The 13,310-nt window shown below is 34.6% G+C and overlaps 1 long non-coding RNA gene across 1 annotated transcript; it reads left to right on the plus strand.

Annotated features, from left to right (window-relative positions):
• Positions 1 to 10,054: 10,054 nt before the first annotated feature.
• On the plus strand, positions 10,055 to 12,152 carry LOC127106910 (uncharacterized). Its single transcript, XR_007795544.1, has 2 exons — positions 10,055 to 10,550; positions 11,799 to 12,152. It is a non-coding gene; the product is annotated as an uncharacterized LOC127106910 (long non-coding RNA).
• The last annotated feature ends 1,158 nt before the right edge of the window (positions 12,153 to 13,310 follow it).

Here is a 13,310-nt window from a genome sequence, read left to right on the forward strand (position 1 = left end):
TGGTTAACTTATTTAATTAGAAAGCAATACAATATGTGTAGCTTGGACCAATGTGTAAGGTGTAGTTGAATAGGACCATTAGGCTAATGTATGTTGTAAAAATGGGACCAGTTGCTGCAATTAGTTCATAGTTGCATCCTCTCCCTATTAATCAATTTGATTCAACCAAGATACATTATATGTATTTCAATAAGTTTAAATCTTAACCTGAATAGTTGGTTAAGTATTGTTTAAAAGTATTTTCTATTGTTATTGATATAATGTGATTTTGCACATGGAAAAATTCAACTTTGAAAGCAAAATCTTAAGCTTTTAAACTGAGATTTTTTCTAATAATAAATTTTGATGTTGAATTAGTGATGATACAAATAACTTTTAAACCTAAAAAGAATGTCAAAGTATGTCATAGTATAGACTTGTGATTAGAAGCAGTGAAGCATAAATTTTCGAAAATAACTAAGTTATCATGCAAAAAGCTAAAGGATAACAAGTCGTCTACAAATAGGTGAGATGTGTCACACTATATCACAAGTATCAAAGTTGTCTGCATAGTTTTATCAAGCGAGATCGTAAGCAAAAATAAGAGGCAATATATATGTGAATTTATGTTTTAAGATTATTTTTATTATTGGAATAGGAAAGCTATATTCTCAACCGTTTGTAATTTATTTAAGAACTCTTATAGTCTGTTGTGAATAAATGGATTGGCAATCTCTTCCCTACATGGGTAGGGTTTTTAATGAGGTGTCCTAGTTGTCTTGCTTTATTTCTTTTGTAGAGTCACATGCTGTAAAGAGTTGGTAAAACCTTGAAGAAATGATGGACTTCTACCGAAAGATCCTTGTTGCCCTATGAGGAGAATATAAATTTTGGACTTCAACTAGAAGATCCTTGCCGCCGTACGAGGAGGATATGAATGTTTGACTTCCACTGGATGATCCTTGCCGCCCTACAAGGCCAATACATGATGTTGGACCTTTATTATAGGATCCTTGCAACCCTACGAGGCGAATACATCATTAAACTGTCATAGAATTATCATTGATGCCTTAATAGACTTCCCATTCAACGCCAAATACTATGAATAACATGCACGATACAAAGATTTGAACTCTTCTTAATCAACCCTTGAAGGAATCTCTCCCCAAAAGGCTATAGCTTAAAAGTCTCACCAAAGGGACGCGACTAAAGTCTTGTCTAAGAGACTTAAATTAGAGTCTTGTCTGTGGGCATGATGGAAGTCCCACCTGAGAGGTCCAATGCCTCGCCTGAAGGATTGGTAGTCTCGCTATTCATGCTCAATATATATATTCGCCTGAGAGATAGAAAACCAATCAAAAGGCACCTAAACGACTGTCTGAGTAACTTAGAGTTTTCTTGAGCGGGATCCAACTAAAAGTCTCGCCCAAGGGACCCAAATGAAGTCAGGCCTAAGAGATTTAACTTAAATTCTTATTTGAAGGCTTGATAAAAATCCTGCCCGAAAGGTCCAACGCCTCGACAGAAGGAATTGTAGTCTTGTCAGTCAGGCCCAATATAAAAATTTCGCCTAAGGGACTAAAAGTCCATAAAACATGATTATTTAAACAACCGCCTGAGTAACATGGACTTTCCTCGGGCGAGATCTAAATTAAAGTTCTGCACAAAGGTTTGAAACTGAAGTATTGTGTAAGAGACTTAAATAAAGTCTTGTGTGACGACTTGATAGAAGTCCCAGCTGAGAGGTCCAATGCCTTGCCTAAGGAACTTGTAGTATCATAAGTCAGACTCAATATATAATCTCACTTGAGGGACTAAAAATCTATCAAACAGACTTAGCTAAACTACCTCCTGAGTGACTTGGAGTTTCCCCGGGTAGGATCCAACCTAAAGTCTCACCCAACGAACACGATTAGAGTATAGTCTAAGAGACTTAACTTAATTTCTTGTCTGAAGATTTGATATAACTCTAGCCCGAGAGGTCTAACGCCTCGCCTAAGGGACTTATAGTCTCATCAGTCAGGCTCAATATATAATCTCTCCTGAGGAATTAAAAGTCCATCAGACAAGCTTATCTAAACGCTTCTCCTGAAGGACTGGGAGTTTCCTCGGGTAGGATCCAACTTAAAGTCTCACCCAAGGGACGCAACTGAAGTAAGGCCTTAGAGGCTTTACTTAAAGTCTTGTTTGAGGACATGATAGAAGTCTCGCTCGAGAGGTTTAACGCCTCATCTAAGGGAATTATAGTCTTGTCAGTCAGACTCAATATATAGTCTTGCATAAGGGACTAAAAGTCCATCAAACAAGGTCATTTATGTTGCAGACATCCTTAGCATCTTAGTTGAGACACCAATCATGGTATCTGGACGATGGATGCTCGCGACACATGATAGACAGAAGGCATATGTTCCAAGATTTGGAACTTAAGCCTGTAGGCTTCGTTGGTTTCGGAGGAAACCAAAAAGGAAAGATCATTGGCTCTGGAACTATTGGTAATGGTAATCTCCATTCTATTACTAACGTTCTTTTGGTCGATGGTTTGATACATAACTTATTGTCTATCAGTCAGCTTAGCGACAATGGTTATGATATCATTTTTAATCAAAAGTCCTATAAGGTTGTCAGTTAGAAATATGGCACATTTCTTTTTAACGAAAAGAGGAAGAACAACATTTATAAAATCATACTTTCTGATCTTAAGGACAAAAATGTAAAATGCTTAATTTCTATTAATGAGGAGCAATGGATATGGCCTAGACATTTGGGCCATGTTAGCATGCGAATGATTTCTTAGCTAAATAAGTTTGGATTAGTCAGAGGCTTACCCAACCTGAAGTTTGCTTCAGATGCTCTTTCTGAAGCATGTCAGAAAGGCAAGTTTTCTAAAACATTGAAAAGATTTTGATATGCTAGAATTGAAGGGCAATTTATTGGGTCTACCAAAATGAAAAATATCACACATTGCTTTATTATAATGAGTAATATTAGGGTACAATTGAGACATTTTAGACAACCTAACATGAATTAAATGCCCTAATCTAGAGTGTCATAAAGCTTGATTAGAAATAGTACAAGTATGGTTCATACAAGTATTGAAGGGATGATAAGTAGGATGAAAAGTGTTGGTCTGAAACTTGAGGGAAGGTAAGCCAATTTGAGAAACACTATCAATCACAAGCTTATATAAGCCATTCATCTCATTATCTAAACAAATCATCTTATGCGATTTCAAATTTTGTAACACACATTTATTATCAAAGAATTTAAGTGTACATTAAAGAGATTGACACAATTTTGAAACTGAAATTAGATTTAAAGAAAATTCAGAAGTGTAAAGGACATGTGTGAGATAATGATGTGGAGAGAATGTAACGGTGTCTGCATATTTGGCTAGTACAAAAGATCCATTAGGTAGACATACGTGAATTGGCTTAATCTTATAGTGGGAATTGAAACATTATAAAGAGGAACAAACATGATCATTTGCTCCTAAATTAATGATCCAAGAACTGTAACTATGATGACTGGAACATGTTATGCTTGACAAAAAAGAAGTACCTAAATTCTCATTTGATTTATGATCAAAATGAGTGGATATGATTTGAACTAGGCATAGCAGGGGAAGATTGAACTTGAGGCATGAGAGTTTATTGTTGAAGTAGGCTAATCAGTTTAGCATATTTCTCATGAGTAATACCAACTTGAGCATACATTGAATTATACTCACCACCATTGAAGTGATTTTGATCCTCATTACCAATAGATGTGAATAAATTTTGTAAAAACCACTGTCTTGCAAAAAATCAATAGAAAACATCCAACGTGTCACCAGTTTTATTGCAATGAGTACACATGTGAGTATCCTTCATATATCCATTATTCTTACCATGATCATTTAGTTTCTTGCATCATAAGTATTGATTAAAGTGTTAGAGTCTTCAATAATAAAAATAACATTTGGTTTAGGTGACAAAGCAATGTAGTTACTCTCTTCTCGCATAACCATATAATAGATTTTGTTGATGGAAGGTAGGGGTTCCAAAAGTAAAACTTGAGTTTTTATGATAGAAAAATTGTCACTCAAGCTTGTTAAAAACTGAATGACTTGATCTTCCTAACGAAATTTTTTAACATAACGCATAGCTTCACATTGAAATTAGTATATATGTGTACAAATTGGCTTTAGTCTATGTGAATTAAGTTCTTCCCATAATCCATGCATTTCAGTGAATATAATTAAGAAATGATTTCGTACCTTGCCTTTATTGTTGAGTTTTTCACGAAGATTTAAGAGTATAATTTTATTCGCTTTAGAAAACTTTTCTTTGAGATCTATCCACACATCCAAACCATTTTCTAGAAAACACAATAGTTTGAGAAATCGGTTCACAGACTTAGTTGAGGATCCACGAATAAAGTAAGTAGTTGCATCTTTCCCATGCTGCTCTATTCAAATCAAGAGTGTCAATAACTTTAATGGATACAAACATGAAGGAAAATTTGTTTTTGGTGCCAAGAGAATGAGACCAAGAAAGGTAATTTGAACCGATCAGGAGAGGAGTGAATTTGACTGAGTTGGGACCTTCACTCGGGTAAATGTAGTAAATTGAATCTATGTCACCATTAGAGACAGGAATTTAAGATGAAGTAGCACACGACAAATCCATGGTTAAGGAATCAATAATTGTGCACTCTTAAAGAAGTATAAGAAGATATGAATAAAATAAATGTATCAGAACATACTTAATGAGAAAGTATGTATTTTGAACTGATACCATCTTAGTAATTTAGAAACCACGCACTCAATACAGAACTCAAGCAATCTCATGTATGCTGTGAAATTAAGAAGGGGAAAAAGAAGAAAGCTATGGAAGAAGGAGTTTCTCGTTACCCTTGAGTGCTACAACATTACACAATTTATATTCAAATGATGCTACATCACAACTAACATGTATCACCTACATGTGATGATTCCTTGCTACACAAGTTAGTTACAAATTAACTAACTATCATCATAACCAACAAACTAACTTCATCTTCCTTGGTTAATATATAGGATACAGTCTAGTGGGTAAGGAACAAAGCTTAATCATGGTTTTCATTGACATCATAATATACTTCTCAATGAGTTGAAATATTAATATCTTTTATAGTTAAAAATTTAATAGAAAGCGATGCAAAGACACTTCTCAATGAGTTAAAATATTAATATCTTTTATAGTTAAAAATTTAATAGAAAGTGATGCAAAGACATTAGTAAGCAATTGAGAAATGTATTAAAACCTTTATTCATGGGTTCATTTAATAAAATTGGGTCTAAAGTGGATCAAAACACAAGTAAAAGTATATTCGTAATGGTGTTTTCTTTTAGACTTTACGAAATAAATGTTTGTTCATTACTGAGAGGGGAACCAACTTTTCTTCATTCCAATACTTTCATGGATATCTGGTTAACTTATTTAATTAGAAAGCAATACAATATGTGTATCTTGGACCAATGTGTAAGGTGTAGTTGAATAGGACCATTAGGCTAATGTATGTTGTACAAGCCTAAGAGATTTAACTTAAATTCTTATTTGAAGGCTTGATAGAAATCTTGCCCGAGAGGTCCAACGCCTTGATAAAAGGAATTGTAGTCTTGTCAGTCAGGCTAAAAATAATTTTTTTCCTAAGGGACTAAAATTCCATAAAATAAGCTTATTTAAACAACCGTATGAGTAACATGGAGTTTCCTCGGTAGAGATCTAAATTAAAGTTCTGCACAAAGGTTTGAAACTGAAGTATTACTTAAGAGACTTAAATAAAGTCTTGCGTGAGGACTTGATAGAAGTCCCAACTGAGAGTCCAACGTCTTGCCTAAGGAACTTGTAGTCTCATCAGTCAGACTCAATATACAATCTCGCTTGAGGGACTAAAAATCCATTAAACAGACTTAGCTAAACTACCTCCTGAGTGACTTGGAGTTTCCTCGGGCAGGATCCAACCTAAAGTCTCACCCAACGAACACGATTGGAGTATAGTCTAAGAGAATTAACTTAATGTCTTGTCTGAAGATTTGATATAAGTCCAGCCTGAGAGGTCCAACGTCTCGCCTAAAGGATTTATAGTCTCGTCAGTCAGACTCAATATATAATCTCTCCCGAGGGATTAAAAGTCCATCAAACAAATTTATCTAAATGCTTTGCCTGAAGGACTAGGAGTTTCCTCGGGTGGGATCCAACTTAAAGTCTCACTCAAGAAATCTTCAAGATTATCCTTTCAATGAGGATTGGAGAAAAAAGGGGTCAAATCTTGGGCAAGAGGATCCTTTTTCTGATCACCAAGGTCATGTATTTATAGCCATGTTCATTGCTTTTCACACACTTCCAAACTTTGGCCAAAAATAGAAATTGAAGTGCATGCTTGCATGGTCGTGTGATAGGCTCATGAGATGATGTAATTAGGTCCAGAAATGATCATGAATGAAGCTGAAAGTCTAACATGAGGCCATGCATTTGTAATTGAGAAATGATCATGTGATTCATCCAAATGGAACCATGAAGAGTAACCATGCGCAAGCCATTCATATCTTGTCCAAATGAGGTGATCTTGGACTTTTTGGAAAGGCGATATCAAGGGGAACAACTCTCATGTTGAATATGTTTCCATTTGAAGCTTGGATTATGATGAATTTTGAGGTGGAAGTTTGAGAAATCAAACATAATTGAAAATTTTCTAAGTACCAAATCAAATATCCACTTCTTCCACCTTGAATAACGTTTTCTATGAGCTTCAAATGGAAAACATTTCTTTATAAAAGTTGTAGATATTTCAACCCTATTAAATTTGGTCACAAATTTGACCTCATTTGGATTTGGCATGAAGGAGTTATGTTTTTAGAAGTTGAGGAAAAATGCTTGTTCAATGGCAATGGCCCAAAATGACCTATAATGTTTCCTCTTGCAACATGCCATTTCAAGTTGAATTTGAAGTTTCTAAAAGAATAAAAGTTGGAGAGGGCATCTTGAAATTAATCATGAAACTTATATGGCCTTCTTCTCATAAAAATTGAGCAAGTTATGGTCCTTGGGAGTTGACTTCCTAACTAGGGTTCAAACAAAATGACCTATAATCTTTCACCATAAAAAATGACTTTCCAAGAAACACTAGCTCTTGATGTCAACAAGAAAGTTGTTTGGAATTTAATAAAGAGTAACTTTTCTCTTGGAATCATTTTCATATGACAAAAATTGTAGGAGATAAGGTCTAGGGAACCCCAGTTTTGACTGGTTGACTTTCTCTGGTCAACCACTTTGAACCAACTTGCAAACCTGAAGTTACCTTGATCTTTGGGACTCATGGAGGATCATATATGTATAATATGATATAATATGAAGCATCCCTTGAAATATTTAATCAAATGTTGAAGAAACTTGTTGAGGAAGTCACACAAGATACCTAAATGAATTAGGGCTTCCAAGGCAAACAAGCTTCAAACTCTTGATGATTTATTGATCAAAATGATAAGTGAAAATAATAGGGATCCATATATGATGTATAGAACATTGTGAACCATCTCTTTATTGATCTCCTTGCATTGAGGGTCTCAAACTCTAGATGTGAGCTTGATAGAGCATGGGTGGATGCATACACTACCTACAAAAGAAGTAAAGCTATACATATACATATTTTTGGAATTTTGGTTAGTAAATAATGAAAAACAAGGTATGATACAATCAAATGTGCTTGGTGATCTTTCCCAATGCAAACCCAATGAATGAAGGGTAAGGAGGATGCCAATGTGTGATCCCAAAGCCAATGCAAATGATGAGATAACATGAGGGATCTTAAGGTCAAAATTGGGGTATTATAATTACCCTGTATAAAAATTTTCATCAAAATACATGCTTTTGTCATCATCAAAAAGGGGGAGTTTGTTAGAACAATATTTGGTTCTGCATCTATACCTTTAAGTTTTGATGATAAGAATGTAGTATTTATGTGAGAACAATTTTCGTACTCTAACAGTTTGTTATTATGTAGCTTTAACAAACAATTTTGATTCTTAATTTATGACATATAACATCATCAGTTTCTAAATAATTGTTCTGAAGTTCGCTTCTGCGTTGAATCACTCATGAGAAGTTCTGAAAGACATTATATTGATGTTGCAATGTTCTTTCTGCTTCTGTGTTGATTCACTTTTAAGAAGTTTTGAAAGATGCTATGTTGTTGCTGCAATGTTCTTTCTACTTCTGAGCCGATTCAATCTTGAGAAGTTCTGGAAAGACGTTATGTTACTGCTACAATGATCTCTTCGCTTCTGATTTTGGATGTGACTCTGATTATCAATCTTCTGAAGAATGGTAAGCTTCTGATTTTTCGTTACTTAGCTGAAGACTATGAAGATCTCAAGCCAAACGATAACGTTGTTAAGGTTCTGACTGAAGATTATGAAGTTTTGTTACTTAGCTAAAGACTCTAAAGATCTCAAGCCAGACGGTGACGTGGTCAAGGTTCTGACTGAAGATTCTGATTTCAGCTTTGTGTTTCTTATTTTCATTCTTCATCAAATTTTCATCAGAAGCCAATGAATTTGAAGATAAGATTAAAGTGGATACTTGATCAAATAGTACATAGTATAAATCAAAAATATTCCTTCCACTCCTGAAAACATGGGCGAAGGACAATACTATTCTTCACCCCTATCACTAATCCGTTAGTGGATAATTGCTTTTTGGTATCCCTGATTTTCTCTCCAATGGTCCCTTTCTTATGTTATATAAGTAGGACTTGGAGACTTGAAGAAAGTTAATGCAACAATTTACAAGACTGTTTTCTAAGTGAAAAAGCTCTCAACTTTGTGCTTACTTTTCTTTAAGTTATTATATTTCATTTGTGTAAAATCTGCTTGTGTAAAAGTAACTTGTAACACAAAATTTGTATTCAAACTTGTTTATGTGATTTCCTTAAGGAGACTAAGTTATAGTCGGATCCTTAAGAAGACAAAGAAAGTTGTTCTTTGTGATTTCCTTAAGGAGGCTAAGTTGTAGTCGGATCCTTAAGAAGACAATGAAATTTGTTCTTTGTGATTTTTGTAATTTGTTTGATTAAAGTCGATTAAGTCCTTGTGTATAAGGAGAAATCACCTTGGTGGGTGGATTGGAGTAGCTTTGATTTCAAGCGAACCAAGATAAAAATCCTTGTGTCTTTCTCTTGTGTTCTTTTGATTGTGTGGAGTTTTGGAGTTGGTAAAAAGATTGATTTTAAAACCCAATTCAAACCCCCTATTTCTTGTGTTTTTCACACCTTCAGATGAAAGTTGAGAAGTGTTTCGATTTGAATTGCACTAAAGTTTATGAATGGAGGAAAATACTTTGAATAACTATGGCATATGTTTCGTATTCAAAGATACTCAAAATAAGGATATGAATGATCCCTCTCATTCTTCTCTATTGTTTAAGGCCGGTGGCGCACAATTCGCATCATAATTAACAGGTGTTTGAATTTCTTAGAAGGAGTTCTTGTTTTGAAAAGGATGAGGTAAAATGTGCTTGAATGGATGAAGCTCAACATGATCAAGTCTTAATGTCCTTCTATCTTCAGGGTCTTGAATGCGATTTTTTACTTGAGATTGACTTGATGGATAAAGTAAGTGCAAGTGTAAATGTATAATTCAATCAAGTTATCAAGAGACTTATGATCACTTGAATGAATAGGAATCCTAAGGGAAGCATACAAATTGTCCTTGAAAGTCATTCAAACACAAGTCTAGTTCATAAAAATGTGATTAATTGATCAAAATAAATTTGATCAACTCATCAATCAAGAGGAATATGCTAAGAGGCAATACAACATGTACATGAAATTATGAAAGAAAAACAATGGCATTATCAATTGAACTTAATCATATTAACCCTAATTTCTAACCTATTCCTAATTGAAATTAGAAATTAAATTCTAACTAAAACTAACCTAATTAGAAACCTAACCTAATGAATTATATATTTTTAATAACTACTTATAAAAGTGGATTTTTAATATGTATTTTTATGAAGTGTCTTTAATGTGCTACAAGGAAAAAAGAAAGAAAAAAAAACAATAATTGAATAATGTAGTTCACTCTGCCAGGGGGTGTGTTTGGAAGAATGGACGTTTGGCTAGCAATTAGGGAGCTGAGCCGAGGGCTCAGGGGGCCAAGCCAATGGTCTTTATTGAATTCAACATAGTAGGACCCAATGGGCTTGAGTCTGAAGCCTGGTATGTGAGGGAAAATGAGGGAAAGAGATTCAGACTCAAATCATTCTCCACTCCAAACACATGCTCTCTCCATTTTTCATGATTCTCCCTCGTTGGAAAACCTTAAGAACCCTAGAACATTCAAACAAAACTTAAATGACCTAAAATGGGAGTCAAAGTTGGAGACCTCGGCGCTTTAATTCCCCACTTCAAAGCCTACATCCTAGTAACCAAATTGAAGCAAAATAAGGAGGAAATGAAGATCCTACCAACAGGGCGGAGATTTTCCATGGGAGATGTTGAAGAGCTTGAAGACACAACTGGAGAGAAAATGCCAGAGGAAGTATAACCAGGTAAGCGTTTCACACTTCACTTCTTGCAACTTCTCTTCCTTCTTCTTCTTCTTTTTCTGAACTTAGTCTGTAGGGAATTATTGTGTGTTCTTGTTATTGAGTGAAGAGAGTGTAGAGATGACGAGGTTAAGCTCTACTGAAGTAAAACTTCAAGGTGAAGTTTTTCTCAATAATGGAGGATTGAGAGCTTTGAGTGTGTTGGTGAGGTTGTGAGAGAGAGTGGAGAGAATTTGTAGAGTGGGGGTGATGGTGAAGAGTGAGTTCAGAGTGAAAGTGATCCTCCTCAATGATTGCAATAGGAGGGTTTAAATAGAGGTGAAAATGCCAACTGAATTGGGAAGCTATTAGAGCAAGGTTGGTTAGAGGTTTGTCCAGTTGTGAAATTGGATGGAATTTTAGCTTGGTCAGTAGTTATGATGACTAACAATGTTAGTTTGATAGTTAGTAAGTTTAAACTTTTACAGTTAGGTTAGTTAACTTGAATGTTGAACTATTAGTGAGAAATGTTAAGTAGTTAGACAAAGTTAGTAGAGGTTTGTTATGAAACTTTGACAATTACTTGTTAGGTTAGCTTTCTGGTATAGTTCAAAATCTGGTTAGTTTGTAGTTAGTAGTTAGTTGATGTTAGGGGTTAGTAAAATCAATTGGTTAACACAATTAGGATTTTAATTTTTAATTAGAAGTTAGAGGTGAATTGAATTAACTATTAGAATTGGTTAGGTTAAAACAAATGTTAGTTAAAAATGTTAGTAGTTTGTTAGAAAGAATTGGTACTAATTAAGAGCTTATGACAGTTGGATTATTGATGGGAAATTGAAACTGATTGCAGGCTGCTATGGTGTTGGTCCTGACAATTCAATTATTGGTTAACTCATAAAGTGAATGGCAGCTTGGATTTTTAACAATTGGTTGTTGAGCTGGTTTGTTATATTGTTAAGTGGATAATTGCACAGTTAGGGTTATTATGGTTAGGAGTTAGGAATTAGATTAATGCTATGAATTGGTGGAATTAAATATTAATTACGTTTGGTCATGATAGTGAGTTTGTGTATTGCATATGTGTGCTACTAAGTGTTGGATGTGTGTATCTATTGCTGAATTTTAAAGTATGGACTATGTGTATGTGTGTGCATATTGATTATCATGACTTAACTTGGCATGTGTGGATGAGATATGGGCCAAGGTATAACATGTTTCGGGTGTGTATGATGCTGACATTGCTAAGGATTTTTTGTTGGGTTGCTACAGGTTTGGCATGGTGAGCATGAGGCTTTGGACATGGTATGGCTTAGCAAGTCATGACACATCAAGATGGAAGCTAGGCATGAAGAGATTCTTGAAGAAACTTGGAGGCGCACATTGAGGAACATGAGGATGAAGAGAAAAACTGGGCTTAGGATTTTAGTTTGACTTTGGTCAACTGTTGTACCAAAAGTCAATCTTAGGTGAAAAATGGCTTTTCTTGTATAATTTGGTAATTTTGGTTTTTGTAATGTATTTTTGATGTTGTAATTGAATCTTGTCCCTTTGAAATGTAATTGTAACTTGTTTCTCAAGAAAATTACTTTTTCCCCCAATTTGAAATATTTGAAATTTGCAATCCTTTGAATTCTTAAATTGCCATTTCTTGAACCAAAAGAACAAAAGCCAATCAATCGATATGTAAAATGTCCCATAAAGAAATTGGTCAACAAAAAGTCATCCTTCCATGGTTGACTTTGTTGACCAAAGTCAAACTTGCAAATGACTTCCAAATCATAACCTAAGATGCCTTGATCAGAATTAAGGTTTTCAAAGACCTAATCCAAGAAAGATGAAAATCCCAAGTTAAGTGTAGCAGAATAATCCCATAAGCTTGATTCACCAGTGCACCATAGAAACTCTAGCCCATGAATTAACCTCTTTGTCACAATTCAATGCTTTGTACCATAAATAACAAGGGTCATTTGAATCGATGACTTTATTTGAAAAATGCAAGTGCAGATGAATGTCTCATGGTAGATGATTAGTGTAAGAAGATGCAGATGAATCATGAACCATGGGCCATATGAAATGAGAAAAAGGTAGGGAAAATTTTAGAGTATGACACCTCCTTAAATCTAGACTGATTTACAATTTTAAAAGAATATTTTGATTTAGCTTTGGATTTCAATTGTCTCAGAACTGCAAAGTAAGAAGGTTATGCTAAGGTTTCCAATTGTTGGTCAGGTGAATGAATTTCCTTCGATGAATATTTCGACAAAATGTGAGGATTATGCCGGTAGGTTTCAAATGAGATGGGCTCATCCGCTTCTAAAGGTTGAAAGTTTTACCCCATACCCCATCATTTATTCTCCTACCCCTACAATAAATTTATTTTGACCAAAATATCCTTATATAAATAATTTATTAAAAGTTAAAAAATATTATAAAAATTGATTATTGGAACTCTTTTGCAAAGTCTTCCGGTACACAAAAAAAAGTTTACAAATATTTGAAAAATGACTACCGGAACTCCAAATGTCCTAAAGGTTTTCTGAAGGAGCTTTCAAAATGATTTTCTTTGTTGGCAACCACCTCTGCAAAATATCTTCTTCCCACCAATCCTCCTATGCCTCACATTCTTCTTGATATGGCTCATCATAATCCAGTGTAACTCTTGAACCCTTCTTGCCACGGGCTCCTTCAGGGGTCTCTACATTTTTATTTTAAAACTTAGGGACACTAGCATGGATCATTTTGTTATTGTTAAGTTTCACCATAAAAATATCATGTGAATTC

Source organism: Lathyrus oleraceus, chromosome 7, assembly GCF_024323335.1.
Source record: "Lathyrus oleraceus cultivar Zhongwan6 chromosome 7, CAAS_Psat_ZW6_1.0, whole genome shotgun sequence".
In the NCBI taxonomy this organism is placed as follows: Eukaryota; Viridiplantae; Streptophyta; class Magnoliopsida; order Fabales; family Fabaceae; genus Lathyrus; species Lathyrus oleraceus.